Consider the following 16,802-nt stretch of genomic DNA (forward strand, 5'->3'; position numbering starts at 1 on the left):
GTAAACTTAATATGTGAGTAAAATAGAATCTAACCCCATATTTTACATATAAAATGACAATTTACGTGAATCCCGTAGGCGCGGCGATTCCGCGGAACGTAACTATCGCGTGTAACGAGATTTGCTTGTAGCTTTAAAACGTAGCTGCTCCGCAAGTCTGTCACGGTCAACCACGCGACGTGATTTTGCTAATTTTCTATGGCATCGGCAATTTGGTGTTACCGCAGTGTTATGTAGCTATATACGGCTTTCAGTGAGTGTTGTTTGCATTTCGCAGTTGAAAGCTAGTAACAGCACTGCAAGCTGTCAGTGATAATTTTTGGAGTTTTCTGTTTGACAGAGCTTGCTATTCAGCTTTCACAAACTTTGGTTTTCCCAGTTTATGCATTTCCGGCTGAGAGAGAGAGGTTCGTAAACAAATATTTTACCCAAGGGTCACCTTTTTTTTCTCTCTCTCTCCTTACAAGGCAGTCTTAAGCTGCAAGCGGTATATTCGGGTATTCTACGGGATTTTGTAGATAACAGTATGTCTCATTTCATATAAAGTCTTTCTGCATTTGTGAGCAAAGACGGCAAGCACGAAAAACGAATACGTGGTTCTTACACTTCCTGCCTTCTACCGGTTGCAGGGTGTCTGGATTCACCAATGTACGGCTACCTGTCCTGAAGTAAATTAGCCTTGGAAAGGCAGTGCTCGGATACAGCACAATTTACTACCGAAAGGCTGCAATAAGAAGTGCTGGCAGGTAGAGAGATTTAGAGCTTCCCTGTGCCATAAAACCCGGGAAAGAGAGAGTAGCAAGTAGGATGCATCGCAGAGACGTCCGACATACCCCACGAGGTAGGACCACGTAGCGTCTGTGGAAGAAGTGGAAATATCTGTGGTCGCGAGATGGACTCTAATTACCAAGAACCATTTTACTACTACACAATTTTTCCGGCATCAAGTACAATGTGCAGAGACATCCATTTATAAGATCTATAGACTATGCACACTTTCCAGCCAACGAAAAACGAATTATGATTAAGAAGTTTCCATGCAATACGGATGAAAGCCTTATATGCGTGAATTGAACGGAGCGTGGACTGCAAACCAGACTACTTCAACACAACAATGTCTCTGTTCTTCCTGGGTGTCTTACTTATCAAAGCGGCAAGTCCCAAAATAATGCGTTTCAGGTGACACCAACACATAGAAGTCACGTTAGGGGTTAGATATTTAGGAACACACACTATATATGTAAAAAAAGACGTTCTGCAGAGCATCATCACATACACTGAATTATCGATGGTCGCCATAAAAAGAAAAAAGGGCAATTTTTAAATACAGGGAACAAAATTGCATAACTGTTGATTGGAAATCGATTAAAAACAGAGTTTAAACAAATACGTCGTACTGTAGAAACTGTCTCCATGGCTAATAACTGAAAACTGTTGTTGCATATAGCGACGAAAACTGGAGGAATATCAGTACGCAGTTTCGTGTTAAGTTTCATGGATGATATTCCCGCGAAAGGTAATTCCCTAACCTTGGGGAGAAGAAGAAGTGTGCTACAATGAGATGATGGTAAATATATAAATAAGGACTTATAATTCCACACGATTTAGTCAGCGACTATATAGGCGAAAGGCTACATGACTTCGGAGGGTAAGGGCCTTGGATGTTTTCCAAGACGTTTTACTATTCTTTGAGCGACACAGCTCAGCTCGACGTTTAACATGCCCGAAAGGCTTCATAATCGATAGGTCAGAGGACAATGTATGTCTTACAAGATTAAGCTACGCGTTTTTTATTCTTTTTCTTTTACGGAACCAGTAGTTGAGTCGAGCTGATAGGTGAGGTGCCGTGATATGTCCCCGCTTCTAATTTCGTCCCCTCAGGAATTTTCTGTTTCCACAGTTGGTAACGAAAGTTTAGGTGCGCGTAAATGCGTAACCTCTGTCCTTCGTATTGTTGAGCGTGTTTGTTGTGTGGAGCACACGTGAAGCTTGCGTTACGAAAGAATTCACTTTTTATGCTGAAGTGAGTTTGCTTAGCAGTTAAATTAACCGTCCGCAATTCCAAGCGTGAGCACTGATCTGTACTCAAATATTGGGAGGTATTTCAGTCGTGTGTTGTAGTTTCCGGTGTGCAATCGGCATAGTTAAAGGTTGGCCTACACTGCTGTAGTGGCCAATATAATAAATCTGAGACTGTTCGTAACTTCGTCCCCCGTGCGGTTCCTAGTTTCGTCCCAAGGTAGAAATCTGTATTCTTATTAAACATTGACTTGTTTGATATTCATAAGGGTGTAACTTTTTTGGCATGGGAAAAAGCGAGGGATGAGAAATGGATTCGTTACACGAAATACTTAGTTTGTTTCCACGATACATACTGTTTATCTGCAGAGACTTTCAAATTCATATTGTACGCATCTATGGAAGCATGGAAAAACTTGAAAAGACTGTTCATTCATGATATTAAAGTGATTCACTGTGGTGAAACTGCGTACAATGTTTAAATTAATTGTACTTCATAGAATTTTTATGGTGAACGAAATTACGAACGCTTATTTTGTATTTCTATTTTTGCTTTAGTATGTTACAACTCAAATGTAACTTGCCTTCCAGTGGAGCATAAATTCAGAGACTTACGTAACAATCGGTAGACTTTTCCGTAACCTCTCAGGACTTAATGTCGGTCCTAACATACGACGACGACAAAATTTTGGCCCCCTACCTTTCTAGGTGTACTTCCTTTGGGAAGTAATAAAAAAGGAATCTTGCCTCCTCTTCCTGGTGTCCTAATGAAGTACGTTTCTCCCCCTCATACCTAACACCCAGTTTTTGGTGTTTTTTAAAAGAGTGTATTTGTAAATGATGTAGCCAGTGTTGATTAATGTTGCTTAGGTCCTTCGCATAGTAGCACTCACTTCAATAAAAATAATAATCTCATTTTCATTTGTAATGTAATATTTAAAGAAGATTTATAAATTGCAATATATTTAAGGAAGCTTTATGAATTGTTCATAATTAAAAACGTTGATGACAGATCATAATTCAATGTTTGGGCTTGCCTATAAGTAGGGTTGCCAGGTGTCCGGCTTTAGCCGGACATGTCCAACTTTTTACGGTCGTGTCCGACCAAGTATTTGTTACGTTCGGTCTGTCCAATATTCGTTAGGCTTTTCAGGGATGAAGCAGAAGAAACGATTTCCAAGAAAAATTACAGTCTTGATAAAGTGGGTTCAAATGAAAAATATTAATGCTTAACTACAGGTTCTCGCTGTTTTTTAATAAGCGTAACTGAAGTGATCAAAAGAAGGAAGAAGTTTTCGTTTATTTTGACATAAGATTATCTTGTCAAATTCTGAGGCTGTTTACTGATCTCTTTTTTAGTTTAAGCATGTTTGTGGTGAATCTCCCAAAAAACTGACTGTAACTGATTATTAATAAACGACTGAAAACACCCGACTGACTTTATTTCTATTTAAAATAAAGAGGAAGTCCGGCTTTTGGGGCAAAATGTCCGGTTAAACATGACGACGAGTCCGGCTTTTCTATTTTTGGACCTGGCAACCATGCCCCAAACGCCACCTGGTGGCTTAATATGTTTACCTTGTAACGCACCGTGCGGCGTGCGACAGTTTGGCCACTCACGATGAGTAAAGATGTCCAATGCTTACTAGATACGTTGTATCCATTAAGGTATGAATTCAACTTGACGCCCTACTAAGACTTAAGCTACATCTTGTTACTGTATAAAATCTATTTGCATCCATTCTTATTTCATTTTTTGTACAACAGGTCGGAAGATGCTGTACAGCGAAAAGCGTCAGGCTACAGCATTTGTACCCCACGTCAATCCATAATTAATCATACTTCACCATACATCGTAGAAAGGCTTACAATGATATGTGATCGGAGGCTTTTCCCGGTGTATGTGTTGTTTCCAGGGCTCTCGCGGTCGTTTAAGTCCCACGATATTTCGGCGAATAACCTTTCCGCCATCATCAGGTGGTTCTGATGGAATGGTCTGTCTGCTCATTGTCGGTGTTATTAATGTCCGTCAGTCGGGCTTTCCACCAGAACCACCTGACGATAGCGGAAAGGTTATTCGCCGAAATATTGTGGGATTTCAACGACCGCATCCAGCTGGACACCCGAGAGCCCTGGAAACAAGGCTTTCACTGCTCTAAGCCAGAATCACTTAGGATCGGTGGCAAGCTGCATCCCATAAAACGTTAGATGATCACGGAACGTAAACCGCCCATTCAGAAATGCGCCCTGTGCCAGCAGGGGTGAAACACCGCAGCTACCTTACTATTCGGTCTTTGACTAGTTTCTGGACACACACCAAGCATGTGCAATGAACTGAATGTGTTTTCGCGTAAAGTGATTTAGCGAGTTAAAGTGCCTCGGAGTGTCCGACTTCGAACTGTCACTAAATTTGTGTGGAGATAATTTTAGAGTATGAAAAGGTGCTCGGATATGTGATAGTTAGAATCGGTGAACTTATGTTTTTTACCATTGGATTGGCTCCCAAGGCTGACTTTTCCCTTATTTTTCCATTAAAAAACAAGGATCATTACTCGGAGAATTTCACTAAGATTTCAGAATTTCCCGTTTCCCATTCCATTATTCACATTCGATTGTATGTTCGTCTGGAGCCACTATCGACGGAGGAGACCAATTGGGACATCGAAAAAACTTCACAAGACATGAGGTATGTAAACCTCTTAATGGTGAATTACGGAACTTGGAGGTGTGCTGGACCGTCCCTTTACTGTTTGGTCAACGTAGCCCTTCACACGCAACAATTCACGAGGAAAAAAAAATAGTTAGGCAGTGGGCTAAAACATTATCCGAAGGGGAACGTTTACTAAGAGTAAAAATAAATGAATTTCAGCGACTAAGACAAGGACAAATTATTTGAGCCAAACATTGTCGCAGATCCACTAAAATATTGCCCAAGTAATTAAATATTTAAATCCTTATGCAATCCCAAGCCCACTTTACGGAACATTATTGACAGCTAAGAAGAATGTAAAAAAAAAACACTGCTGAGAATACGGAAAGAGTGAAAACGGTGATGACGAGAAGAGAATAAATATAAAGTCCGCGTTCTAACATCTATGACACAGTGATATCGGTAAGTTAAAATGTCAAGTATTATAATTTAAGTAGTTGCATTTAACTCACTCACACTTTAAGTATATTACTGTGATAGCCAAATACTGAATTCGTGAATGGCTCGTCACCTCTTAAAAATGGCTCTGAGCACTATGGGACATAACATCTCAGGTCATCAGTTCCCTAGAACTTAGAACTACTTAAACCTAACTAACCTAAGGACATCACACACATCCATGCCCGAGGCAGGAATCGAACCTGCGACCGTAGCGGTCGCGCGGTTCCAAACTGAAGCGCCTAGAACCGCACGGCCATCAGCGGCCGGCGGTCACCTCTTATGTTTGGGGTAATCTCCCTACAGGTTTAGTAATAATGATTCAAATTCAAGGTTTTGTGTACCGTATCTGCATATGGAATTCAAAGAACGCGTGCTTTTTTCGCGTGTGAAGTAAAAAGTAGAAGTTACATTCATTGGCAACAATTTAACGGTCTACGTACATTATGATTTAATTTCATGACAAAACCGCGATTTTTCGTCGATATTCAGTAAACAATGTAAGCCTACAGTCGTTAATTACTAGTGCACCAAGTCAGTCATATGGCAAATTTGCGATGTAGTCTTAACATCGAAGCTTAACCACGACGATGTTCGTATACATGCGCACAGCACAGCCACGTGTGACTTGCATACTAATTTTCCAAAAATACACTGAGATGTCTAGCACCGAATCCCGGACGACTTTTTTTGATCTTTTACGCAGCCACACAGTCATTATTACTCCTTTTCAATGATGACACGGTCTGCAGATTTAAGAAGCTCATAATTCGTTTGTAAACTGCATTGTGAAAAAGGCTACAGATGCGGCTGAATTTCGAGAACCTGCTCGTCTCCACCGGCGCAGCAAGCCGAACGAGAAAGCCTGAGAGCTTGCTAGAGTTAGAGAAGCGGGATGGAAGCACGAAGTTTTGCCCGCGCGATGAAACCTGCACAAAACACCACCCACTCGCACGAGACGCCCGCAGAAGAGGACAAAAACAAGAAACGTGAGTCGCTAATTTTCTGAAGTTTCATCTTATCCTGCTGTCGCGCCTTGCTCGTTTATTTATTTTCCTTTTTTTCTTACAAAAGGGATTCAGAAAGTTTCTTCTGAAAACTGCGGAAGAGGCCAGCTGTTCCTAATTCAGAATTCTACCCGTCGAGGCACAGAAGATCCTCAGCGTCAGTAGTTTCTCGTGGCTCTCTTACTTTCCTGCACGGCTGCAGTCTTGGATATCAGGATACAAGGTGAAGTGCGTCAGTCACATGCAGCAGAAAAGCTTCGTTGTATTCTGTCTGTTGTCAAATGGTAGCACTACTCTCCAAATCCAGCACGTAGCTCTAATCTTCATATCTGTAGCAGAACATAAGCACAAAAGAGATTTACTTCATAAGCATAGTGTCTCACACCCAGGTTCGCAGCACTCAATATTGTTGATCATGTCAAAATATAGCGTTCTTGAAACACTGAGAACAGAACCTTCGTCGCTGATAAATGTCATTTCCTTCCAATGCTTACTCTCTGTAATTATACTTTGGTCGCAGAGCTGCAATTATCAAGTTTGGGCTGTCACTTGTGGAGTGAAGTTCATCAACCTTTCATACCCTGTAAATCCAACAGGGAGCTATTTATTTATAATCGCCATTAAAAAAGTGTTCGTAGATTTTTTAAATGAAAACCATTATAGCCATCGTTTTAGCGTTATCAAGTGGGAATCTTTGTTTCACACGCCTTTACACCAACTCATACGTAATCATCGGAACCTCATGATCTTCATTCTACTTGAAACTGGGAAGCTGAGAAAAACAATAACATTTTAATATTTACCTTGAACTCATACTTCATTCAAAGTTGACCAACGTTTCCGCAGGACTCTTACAAAACTGAAACGAAAGGAAGGGCCGTTAAGTTTATCATTCAATATTAGAATGACAAGAGTTTCAAGGAAGATGGGTTAGGTAGGGAAATTTTCCAGTGCCCGAAGAAAAGAAATTAAAATTCCTTGCTGAGCCTTACGCTATGGAAGTCAACTAAAGAAAGGCACACGGAAGGTGGTAAAAGGTCATACTCCTGATAGCAGAGTAATATCCAATTGCTCTAACACAACAGAAAATGAGCAAATCCAGCCGAGATACGTCTAATTCAAATGTAAGTGGACATTTCAAATTAGAGAGAGGCCGGATGACAGCGATACGCTCGCATGTGGCAGATTTGCCGCATCCCCCCCTTGAAAAGCAGCCGCCATCCATTCACACGGCATGATTTATGAATAACAGGTTAATTACACCACCGCGGTGGCGTAGCGGCTTTGCGGCCACATCAAATTATTACCACTTCTCGAGGAAGAGTAGCCGGGCATTATGGATGAGCACGGCTTTCGCTGACGCGGGACAACTCAAGCATTCCACACCAACGTGGCTCCGACGTGTTATTACAGCACCTTGCAGCGATCCCATCGTGTACTAGCTATTCAACTTAAGAACAACAATTGCAGGATCGTGTTTGGCATTAACTGTATCCGAAACATCAGCGTTTAGTAGACTTCATCATCCAAACTTAGAAGAAAAAGGGAAAACCAGATTTTGTAACCCACCTCACCATAAATGAAGAAGCAGGTCTGATTGGAAAATGACACGGCAGGTATATGCCGCAACCGTTCTAATGGACTCATGACGGCATTCGCCTAAAACGAATAACAAATAATAATCAAAAAATTCGCAGGATTGCTAAATATAAAAGAATACCTTATTCTTGGGCGGCGTGTACGCTGTACCCCAAGAGAGCAGAACAGTAACACATATCAAGAAACATCAACTGAAAGCAGAATGGTCCATTGGCAACAAGACCACCTCCGTTTAAATCAATACAATTTGTTTTCCTTAATGTCAATCAAATGATATCCTTTCCACACATAGTTAACACCATGCCGTCCATAATAAGCTACTCGTATTATATTAAGACAAAGAGAGTTAGCTTGCGAAACATGGTGGTGTGCTAAATCTAAACACAGCACCGGTTGTCAACGAACATCCTTCTTACACACCACGCTGTAAGGGCATACTTAGTAGGCAGTGTCCTCAAATGCGTTCAGGTGAATCAGGAGCAGTTTCCGTTCCTATTTTCCACCTCAAAACAACACATACAAATAGGTTGAAAGGCACAGATAAATGTATGCAATTCGTAAGCAGATGGTGTCAACGGCTTGTGCCCCTATTTTGGGTTAAAGTAGTAATAAAAGAAATAAAGACGAACTGCACCTAGTAACACAAACATAAAGCGAAAAAAGGGACTGTGAAGAACGGAAACAACGCGGGAAACACTTCATCCAGTAGTTTCTAAACTTTTCTGGCTCCTGGCTCTCTCTCAACACGGATTATATCCGCGGCGCCCCACGTCAAGTCATTGATCTACTTAATGCAGTGGATACCGTCAGGTTAGTTAAGTGACAAATAATTTATTGAACAGATCTATTATTAATACGATTAACGAATGAGATGCTTGTTCCCACCAACTTTTCACATCTCGAAACTAAACTAGGAGGACATAATGAAAGTTTGGCTCTAAAAAGCGAATTCGTCGATATTATTGTTCGTAACCGACACACAATGATGGGTGGTCTTAAAAAAAAAAAAAAAAAAAAAAAGAATTTCATATTGGGAGACAAATGAGCTTCATTGGTATTACAAACTCCTGAAATATGAGACAAAAAACCAGTGGTGTAATCTTCATTATTTTTTCTTTTACGTAACAGTAATTTTTTCCGAACGCTGAAATCATCTATTTATTTTAAAATGAACATATTGTGTCCTTGCAGGGAGATATTTATCTTTTGAAGGGCATTACGTAAATGTGGTAGTTTGGCAAAGACACCCCCTTTCAAGTGTAGGGCATACTGGTGTGATTCATCAAGAAGAGTGTGCATATTTTGCTGTAACTGTGATGTGCGAGACTATACGTTAAAACGAGAAAGCCATCGTTAAGTTGTGGTAGTGCAACGTAAGTCAACAGATTTCTATTCGATTTGTCTTCAAACCTGATTAGTGCAGAATGTGTCTTAGTATTGATATATTTTCAGGGCGTGGCACACAGCGAAGCACCGACATTGGCCGTAATTACTCCCAGAATGACACCTGAAACTGATTTTTTCGTCTTCTATTTCTCGAATCGCATTAGGGCAATGCCTGTATTTGCGGAGGACTAGTGTCTCATTAACGTTGTTTCCACTACACTTAAACTTCACTGGGTAGAACACCGTTGGCAACAGCAAATTACGTTTTGTATTGCCCTCCATCTATGCAGGTGTACTAGAAAAGACTGAACTGCTAGGGAAGAAAAACATAATTTATAATCCGTTCCTCTGTAGTATACATAAAGATTAAAATATCACGAAAATGCTTATGAGAACTCTTAATTAGAAGCGATAGGAGTGGTAAAAACACGATATGCCTAAAATTCCTAACTCTTCGAGCAAATGTTCGCATCAGCCTTCTGCCTTTCTATAATTAACATGAAAGATATAAAAATCTTACTGTTTTTCTCTCTGCTGGTGCTGTTTGTTTCATTAAGATTACAAACAGATAATGGTGAGAATATTTCATATACTTTCATTTACGTCCATTCGAATGACTTCGTTAATCCATAAATTGTTCGCTTTTGTTAATGCTTGTCAATGTTGTCCCGAGAATTTTTAATTGGATTCGACTATTTATTGCCCATTCCAAAAATCCCAAAAAAATGCAGTAGAAAGTAGGTAACAATGATGTAAGTTGGGGTCATGTCAGTATGAGGAAAGTGCATCAGGAGACCCCAGGGACAAAAATTTGCGTATCCAATAAATACTTTACAGACAATGAAGTCAGAAAACCGGGAGATGGAAGAAGCCTCGTGACTTGATGCCATTCGAATCAAATGCGATTCATGTCAGTTACTAGTATATTCAAGAGGCCCCTTCACTAGATTCATGTCGCTGAGCGCATACGGCTCCATGTCACTACGAGGCATAACAGATCCCTGGAAATTATGCCCAAGTCGGGTCAGAAGCCACATACACTAAATACTAGACCACTGTGGTCAACTGTGTTGCAAGCCCAAAAGGCCCCAAAGGAGGTTTAAGTAGTTCTAAGTTCTAGGGGACTGATGACCTCAGATGTTAAGTCCCATAGTGCTCAGAGCCATTGTGTGCCCCGACCGGGAGCCGAACCCGGGATCTCCCGCTTACATGGCAGACGCTCTATCCATCTGAGCCACCGAGGACACAGATGAATAGCCCGACTGCAGGGACTTATCCCTTGCACGCTTCCAGGGAAAAGCTGCACGGTCATCAACAGTAACTGTTCTTTCGAGAACAAGTTACTGTCTTCGTATATATAGTTAAAGGCTACCCAGCCATTGACCTTCGTCTGTGCGAATGTGCACAGGTTGCCCGAACTCTACGGGAATCGTCACCTTAGTGTGCGCGTGTAATGGGTGGATGGGCAAATATCTATTAAGTACATTACGTATGTAGATTGTGGACAGCTGGGAATGTGTGTCTCACGGGAAGCGTGCAAGTGATTAGACCCTGCAGTCGCGCTATTCGTCTGTGTCCTCGGTGGCTCAGATGGATAGAGCGTCTGCCATGTAAGCAGGAGATCCCGGGTTCGACTCCCGGTCGGGGCACACATTTTCAGCTGTCCACATCGAGGTATATCAACAACACCTGTCGGCAGCTGAGGTTTTCAGTTAGTCATCAATTAGATGAAATTTCATGGACAGCAGAGGGCCACACGCAAGCAAACTTATGGAATTTTATGTGGAACACAGTAGACGCAACAATATAAATTGAAAATAGTTGTCGAGAACCGTTAGGACGTATCATCGTCCTTGATTTACCCCTACTAACACTTAAAAGAGCTCACGAAAAAAGAGCGGAAGCAGTAGACAATACGTTACCAAACACGGCACGAAAGCGAGAAAGTCCGGTTTCTCCATTCACGGACAATATCAGTAATTAGATAACTGTACTCGTATATTTGGGTACTATTTTGTATTCAGTTCTAGTACAAAAAGGTACTGTGGTATGTCAGACAACTGGATAGACCTTCATACATAGCGAGCCGGTCCTGCACCCGTCAAAGATCGCGTGGAGGGCTGAGACCCACAAGTGGAATGGGAGTTGGCAGACGCCAGTTTCCCGACCTCTCCCACGGAAATCCACGTTAAGACACGACTCAGCATAAAGCTGACCCTCCATCACAGCAGACATTGTTACGTCGAACATAACACGAACTGTTGGTAATATGAATCACACTCTGAATAAATTAGAAACGTGGAATTTACTTTCAACATAAATGGATGTATCTGCACACTTCTTTCTGTCTTGTGTGTTCCTCAGATGAAGAAAATTATACGCAGTGTAAGGCTTTTCACTGTACTTCGTGTTCCTTTCGCTGTGATTGTTATGACCCCCTTCAAAGATAAATTTCGCGCATTGCTGAACTGATACACACAGGGTGAGTCCGAACTCCGCCGATAAAATTATGTGTTATGGACTCGTGGTCTCCGGTTACTAGTTACAGAGTAATTGCATTTCATTTGATTTCTGACCACTTATTTTTTGAGCTGTACTGCACTGAAGGTGTCCTCACAACACTGTCGTGCTGTGTGTTCTGTTTGGGAAAACTTGCCAACGGTATGTAATTTGAATGAATGAATGAACCAACAGTAATGGCGATTTCACATTTCAGCCGGAAGCTTGCATTCAGTTCTTTCTCCATTTTGTATTTCCGGTAGTGTTAGCCGAAAAGTAACAGTGATACACACAAATATGGACAGGTTTACAATGACACTTGGGCGACGTATACCTCGTGTGACGGTTCACTGCACGCAATGGAACGAAGCAACAACTGAGCTTTTCCCACCGCGATGTCAACCAGAAACAACCAGTGTATATGTATCGTCTGTGAGTTGCTGCCTCAAGACCGTTTCACACTTGTCCAGCTACCGTATTAACAGAGCCAGGTGCACGGCTGCCGGATACGCACTTTTCACGTCAACACGGCTGTCGTGCAAACGCCACGGCAGCCTGTGCCGACAATCCCTGACAGGCTGCAGCGACAGCACCACATCAGTTTCACACGAAACTAAACAAATGGATCGCAATAAATTAGCTACGTGGGTGTTCTTTTATAGTCTCCTGAAAAAAAAGACCAAATAGGATGCAGCAGATTCACCCAATCTACATGAGACGATGTCAGGGCTTGCTTTATACTTTTTTGGACTTGGCAAACAATGGTAAGAAATTTTTCTACTATTTTAGGATGAGTATGCAAACTTCTGACGATCTGCGTGTAAGAAAGTATTCAGTCCAAAGCCGCAACACATTGTTCAGCGAATATATCCAACTTATGGCTTGTTAGCAATCACAATAAGAAGAATTACATATTATAAATTTTATTTTAGCTCCTATTCCTGTTTCAAAGTACTTTACTACATTACACAGCATTATGCATTTGACAGATATTTAAGAATCAAAAATTATGTAGTAAAATACAATACTGTAATATGCAAAACGACGCTTAATGTCGGAAAAAAAAACCAAACGAATTTAATGATGGTTCTGAGACAGCACGTGACGTGCAAAATGTCCCTGTGCAATCTTTGTAACGGAACTGTATACACTATGGCGATGGCTATCCCGTGCTGATTGGTGTCCATGGAATGTTTAAGGATAAATAGCCACTCTTGCATTTACTGTCTTTTTTGCGTTTTTTCCCTTGAGTTTCGGAGAGTATTTGGAACTCTCTCTGCTGGGATATGAATACGACATCGTCATTAAAACCGCCTAAGAACGAAATTGTTCGGCTGAAAAACGACGTATGCCGATCTTGCTTTTGTTTCAAGGCACCTGGATCTGGTTTTCTTCCTTCTGCTTTAGCTAATGTTACTTTCTAAAATGTTTCAATGTCCACCATGATAAAAAGAGGTAACAAGTACACGAAAGAACACAAAAACAATGGGGATTACAACAACAAACTCCAAACACCGGCAGATGTGAACGCCAACTATGTCTCGTAGCCCATGTTCCGATGGTCACTTAGGTTTGCCGTCGCAGGCAGCAGCACGACAGCTGCGTGCCGTTTCGCCGGCTCCGGGCAGGTATGAAATGTGTGTCTACAATGTACCTTCCGAAAGCCGTGTACCAGCGCTTTTACATGCCAGCCTGGGAAATGTGACACGATCTAAAATTCGAGCCTATCGTATATCTTTGACTCATCTCACAAACTCGGATCGTTGGTAAACTCGCTCATAAAGTTATGTTGGCAATGATCGTATCCTGCCACACCTAACCATTCGAACTTCCGATACTCTCATATCCACAGACTTTAGCAGCGCAGAAGAGAAAACACAAGGATTGGAAAGTATGTGTACCAACGAATAAATCCTGGTAACCCGCCAAAAACCACACTGCGGCTGGCCGTTGAACCAGCCCACGGTCGTTACTCTGCGCGCGTATTCGTCCACGTTATGCGAGCAGGTAGATTTTGGAAATTGCGTATTGCAGGCCTTTTCACTGTCGTGAAACTATTTGGTGGTCGAGTTCGGGTTCACTCTGTATAGCTACAACATGAGCAGCACAAAATATGAGGAGACATGATTATGTACCAGCAGGCAGATGGAGACAAGTTTCAGTGCAACACAAAAAAGTATCTTAACACTAAGCCTTCATGGAAAGCGACTAAACTGACAACACGATCATTACAGCCGCTTTCGTCACCGCCAGAGCGACCCAGTGGTGGTTGCGAAAGCAAACTTGTGCGTCGCATTAGGCGACTGGAAAGACCCCATTACTCCGGAGCGCGCTGCCGAGGACCCGTAAGGTCCAAGTTTTACTGTTGCCTGCAGGCTCTGCGCAGCTGATGCGCCGCCGCTCTCGTCGATACAGCGGTTATTATGCTAGCCGACAGCTTCGCTTTTATGGCGGCGTATAACCGTAACCCCGATTTAGGACTGCGATTGGTCGCGGGCTAAAATTCTCGTCTCTAGCTAACAGCGGCGATGACAGAGTTGGTGGATCCGTGGAGAGTTAGTACGTAAGAGGCGTAAGGCGTCTCAAGCGTTAAAGTTGGTACTTCGTTTCTTAAAACGACTGCCAGTACAGAAAAGAGAAGCAGTTTATTATTAGTGGCGACGAAATTGCTGCAGTCAATATTAATTGGTGCTACTATATAGTTTCTTCGTTCCTAGGTGTGATGGAGAAATGCATCATCCGACCAAGAAGTCCAGATACTGATTTTATTCCTGGGGTATGGGCGATGTCAGCGGATTAACTGCGATGGCAGTTTCAACTAACTACTGTAAACGACAGATGTGCGAAGTTCTATGCAATTCCGACAGATGGAAGATCCGTACTGAACCATCAAATGGTGTCTACGGGGGGCACTCGGTACAAGCAACACGCTGTAATCGAATTCATGAGTGAGGAAGCTGGGTGTTTTAATACGAAACTGCCATAAAACGACTAATTGTAGAAAGGGTCTCTAATGGTTCGCCATGATCTTAGAAGGTGCGAATGGCAATTCGAAAATGAAGACAATGCTCACTGCCATTTTTTGACGCTCATGGCATTGTCCAAGGGGTTCAGCGGGGATGGTTCAGTTACGTTTCAGAGGAGTGTCACGTAGGAAGCGTCTCATCGCTATGAAGTATAATATTAAGGGGCTGTGTAGCATCGGGACGGAATTCTCCAACCTATTGTCCAGCCATACAGACAACAATTCAGCTATACGTTCGAAAGTATAAATAAAGACATAAACATACAGATAAAGAAGCGAAAGCCTTAGTGCATAACAAAGTAAGCTGCAAACCACAAACAAACATCCATATTACTGCTATAATAGAGGGTCTCTTCTGTCGCATTCACGAAGTCAACAGTCTAGCCGTGGTACTTTTTAAATGAATCAGAATCCAAGCGTGTTACAATGTACGGGGTGGACAACACACTACTGAATGTCACTCAGTAGCAAATTATTATTTCACTGACATGCAACGACGTGCAATTTCGAACAGACTACTTTTATTTTAGTTGTAACTTTATTCCTCCACAGTTAAATTTAATTTCAAAAAGGTTATTATTTAATTCCTTGCTCACCTTCAATGTAGGTCCACACAGGATCGCTAATATGTCGGTGGTGCAAAATATATTTTACAACATTTTGTGTAAATGCCAGTTCAAGCCGGGTAGGCTGTCATTTCGCGTGTATCTCGATACGGCGAAACTGGGCTACACGAGAAACTCACTCGTGTAAACCATGACAAACTTTACTGAATGCGGTCACAGGTGAAATGGCATAGAAATATAATAGCTTCTGAGAATACGAGCCCACAACTCAAACGTTAATCCGCAAGGAACAGTACACACAAGTTATTAGATAACTATGCACTGATAACTGGACACTGAAGATAAAAAACATGGAGCATAAATCAAAGAACACACAAAACCGAAACACATACATAAAACAGCGCCTCTGGTGTCTGGCACAAAATGTTTGACAGCGCAGTGTCTGCAAACAAACGTACATGGCGCGTGCGACACACTACATAACGGAAGACGGTCGCTACATAAATAATGTGTACGTAAATATATGGCCGTCAGGATGGGCTCTATACGTTTTATATTCAATTCTTCCCTTACTATCTGAGTGTGGCCCTATTGGTAAGTTTCAAACAAAGTTCTAATGTTCGGAGTTAAAAATTCTAAGTCGGATCTAGGACTCCTTTTCACTAATCGCTTCCTTCCCTTCTGGCAATGTTTTTACACGTAAAAACTATCCTATTGCACCGTAGTCTGAGTCTAATCTAAACTCGATGTCCACCTGTAAAGTCAGTTTGCAAGTCGGGGGAATGCAAGGATATGCCACATCCAGCAGGATCACTATTACTGCAGCACTGTGATGCTCAACTCAAGCTTCGATTTGAGGACAGCTATAGTTAGTTACACGAATTTGATTATTTTGAACTGGAAGAAGCACATTACTGAGCTTCCAAAAAAATTACGTTCAGCTGCTTTTCCTCATTGTGTAATTGCTTAACCTTGGGAACAAATGGCTCTGAGCACTATGGGACTCAACTGCTGTGGTTTTCAGTCCCCTAGAACTTAGAACTACTTAAACCTAACTAACCTAAGGACATCACACACATCCACGCCCGAGGCAGGATTCGAACCTGCGACCGTAGCAGTCCCACGGTTCCTGGGAACAAATGAATCAACCTCCTAATAACATGTATTTTTCTTATTTCCACACAACAATGAGTTACGGAACAATTTTCTGGGGCAACTCATCAAGGAAATATTGAATGCACAAAAACCAACTGTAAGAACAACATGTGATGTTCACCTGTTGCCGTCACGTAGGTACCTCTTAAAGGCACTGGGCATTTTAAATGCATATATTCGCTAATTAAACTCGTCATAATCCATCGCAATTTAAGAAGAACAGTGATATCAATAAAACACTAGAGGAAAACATGACCTGTACTGATTTCGCTGTTCTTCTTAAATTATGATGTATTATGACAAGTTTAATTAGCGAATGGCTAAATGGTTCAAATGGCTCTGAGCACTATGGGACTCAACTGCTGAGGTCATTAGTCCCCTAGAACTTAGAACTAGTT

General features: G+C 41.8%; 1 protein-coding gene and 1 non-coding gene across 2 annotated transcripts in view; one reads left to right on the plus strand and one right to left on the minus strand.

Annotated features, from left to right (window-relative positions):
• Positions 1-16,802, minus strand: part of LOC126417043 (KH domain-containing, RNA-binding, signal transduction-associated protein 3-like) — a 529,689-nt gene that overhangs the window by 174,953 nt on the left and 337,934 nt on the right. The window lies entirely within an intron of this gene.
• Positions 10,735-10,808, plus strand: Trnat-ugu (transfer RNA threonine (anticodon UGU)). Its single transcript has one exon. It is a non-coding gene; the product is annotated as a tRNA-Thr (tRNA).

The sequence above is a fragment of the Schistocerca serialis genome, chromosome 8 (assembly GCF_023864345.2).
Source record: "Schistocerca serialis cubense isolate TAMUIC-IGC-003099 chromosome 8, iqSchSeri2.2, whole genome shotgun sequence".
In the NCBI taxonomy this organism is placed as follows: Eukaryota; Metazoa; Arthropoda; class Insecta; order Orthoptera; family Acrididae; genus Schistocerca; species Schistocerca serialis.